Source organism: Trachypithecus francoisi, unplaced genomic scaffold (genome assembly GCF_009764315.1).
Source record: "Trachypithecus francoisi isolate TF-2019V2 unplaced genomic scaffold, Tfra_2.0 Lachesis_group1, whole genome shotgun sequence".
NCBI lineage: Eukaryota > Metazoa > Chordata > Mammalia > Primates > Cercopithecidae > Trachypithecus > Trachypithecus francoisi.
Genome location: NW_022681454.1, coordinates 50,227,939 through 50,231,140, shown reverse-complemented (window position 1 = coordinate 50,231,140; position 3,202 = coordinate 50,227,939).

The following is a 3,202-nucleotide window of genomic DNA, read 5'->3' as shown; positions in this document are numbered from 1 at the left end:
CTTGCTTCAATTTTAGCAGAATTCGTGTTGCTCTGATAGAGCCTCTTTTCAAACTGATGTCTTATTCTTCTTAGTGCTTCAAACTAGATCCTGTTCAAAAATGTTATAACAAGTTAGTAGGAGTTTATTTTAGTCCAAAAATTTTGAAATCCATGCAGTTTTTTCATGATATGCATTTTCCATAAACTTTTTCAAGACCCCTCGTATTTCTTAAATTTGAGAAACACCCACAATAACAAGCCTAATTAATGACAGAACTAGTTTTAAGATTCCCAGTTTCCTATCACCTTCTTTTCTACTGTTCCTGACTTAAGTTATAGGATAGTCATCCTTGGCATATCTAAGAGTCATTTGTAAACCCTGGATCTTTAAGAATTCAGGTGTTGAAAAGATTACATCATTATTTCTAAGAAAAGACAACCAACAGCCAGGTGCAGTGGCTCATGACTATAATCCCAGCACTCTGGGAGGCCGAGGTGGATCACTTGAGGCTGGAAGTTCGAGACCAGTCTGGCCAACATGGCAAAACCTGGTCTCTACTTAATAAAAAAAATTAGCTGGGCGTAGTGGCATGCGCCTCTAATCCCAGCCACTTGGGAAGCTGAGCCACAATAACTGTTTAAACCCAGGAGGCAGAGATTGCAGTGAGCAGAGATTGCGCCACTGCACTCCAGCCTGGGCAACAGAGTGAGACTGTCAAAGTTAAAAGCTCCACCCCTTCCAATGCCTTTCCTGAATTGAATCTATTAACTTAAAAAAACTATTTTGAAATAATACTTATTATCTTTAAAAGCTGGAAGAGTAACAAAAAGAAAATTTTAATTCAGAGTACAGTATCCACATTAGACTCAAATAAATGTCAATTTTCTACTCATACCCAACCTTTTTTGTGTTCTTTTATCAAAATAAATGTGTAAGTCTCATACCTTATTACATAAATCTTCAACTTCTTGATCAAATAAATATGACAAATGATGTTCTCTAAGAAAAACACCCTTCAATTTTATTCCTAAAATGAAAAACATTCAAAGGAACTCATTGTGCAGAAACATAATATATACAAGCCTCACCATTTTCTTTTTCTATTATGTCCTCATCCACATACATTAATCACAACAAATCATGATGTGAACAGCAGTGGAAAAAGTTTAATCATTGGACATTTATTTCTTGAACTTCAGCTCTAGTCATAAGATTCTCATTGCTTAGCTCTTTAAAACAAATGCGTATATTTATCTAATGTAGAACAGTTAAGACCTCCAATTTTACTATAATTGGGAAAAAAAACTCAGAACAAAGATTATGTCAAGTATATCACTTTATCAACTTTGTTAACCTGCTATGCATCTGACAAAAGGGTAGGTGTTCAACAAGTGAGATACCAACCCTAAAAAGCAAGAAGTCTGTATCTACTTTCATAGGGTTATTAAGAGAAATAAATATTGTTTAAGAAAACCAACTCTTTCTTTTTTGAGACAGAGTCTTGCTCTGTTACCCAGGCTGGAGTGCAGTGGCAAATCTTGGCCCACTGCAACTTCCACCTCCTGGGTTCAAGTGATTCTCCTGCCTTGGCCTCCCAAGTAGCTGGGGTTACAGGTGCATGCTACCACGCCTGGCTAATTTTTGTATTTTTAATAGAGATGGTGTTTCACCATGTTGGCCAGGCTGGTCTTGAACTCCTGAGCTTAGGTGATCCACCTGCCTTAGCCTCCCAAAGTACTGGGATTACAGGTGTGAGCCACCATGCCTGGCCAAGAAAACCAACTCTTTATACTATATATAAAAATCTTACCAGCCTGGGTAACATGGCAAAACCCCTTCTCTACCAAAAATACAAAAAATTAGCCAGGTGTGGTGGCACACACCTGCAGTTCCAGCTACTTAGAGAAGCTGATTAGAACTAGAGTATGGCTAAAAATTAAGTATCCCTACTCATATAATTTTCCTTAGGGTGGTACTAACTTGGAAAGTTGAACTTTCTAAGAATATTTCAACAAACATTGTCCAATTTTTTCTGTGCAGTTATACAAATATTTGCCATAGGATGGAGTAAAGGTACAGATGTACAGCACCGTTGAAGGAGTTTGACCTTTTCCCCCAAAGCTTGATTTTTATCCACTATGATGAATATATTTTACTACCTACTTGCTTGTCTTTTCCTTCTGCTGCTTCCACCCCCACCTCCCACAGGCTTCTACTCCTCATCAGCAATAGACCTTGTCAGGCAATCACAATGTTTCTAATTGGCAGAATATTAATTCATGCCTGAGATTTATAATCTTTTGAGTCTTCTTGTTTTCCTTTCATCACTGCTCAAAAGTTCTGTTAGAAGAAAAAACACTCCCCCTTTTCCTTTAAGTCTTAGCACTGCTTCTAATAGTTGGAAACCACTTGTCTAATAATAGAAGTATTACGTATAAAACAAAGCATAACTAGCTTTGGAGTACATTAGGGTGTAGCTGCCCCTCTATATCAGGTTTGATGCTGAGAAGACACTTCCAAGTTAGCATGAGATTCTAGAAGTAGAAATAATTATGTAACAAATAATGATTTAATAATAATTTCAAAACTCCACGGCTTTCTGAAACAAAAGAACTCAAACAATGAAAAATTTGGCAAGACAAAAGGGGTAGGTGCTCAATAAGCAAGATACCAACCCTAGAAAGCAAGAAGTCTGTATCTGCTTTCATAGTTATTATGAGAAATAAACATTGTTTAAGAAAACCAACTCTTTCTATATACTGTATATAAAAAGCTTAGCAACATGGGCAACACGGCAAAACCCTGTCTCTACCAAAAATACAAAAAAAAATTAGCCAGGTGTAGTGGTACACGCCTATGGTCCCAGCTACTTAGGAAGCTGAGGTGGGAAGATTGCTTGAGCCTGGAAGACAGAGGTCGCAGTGAGCTGAGATTGCGCCACTGCACTCTAGCCTGGGTGACAGAGTGAGACCCCATCTCAAAAAAATAAAATAAAATAATAAACAGCTCAGCATAATGTGTGGCCCATAGTAATGGGCCAATAAATAATTTGTTATTATTCTTTCTAAGTGGACAATTAATAAGATTCTATACCATAAAATAGGTCATTAGATTTCATCAAAGCCTTTATAAATGTTTTTTACTTGGACAATCCTCCATTTCCAACTCACTGCTATAGTTCCAGGAATACTTAACACATTCAAAATAGAAAAATATACTA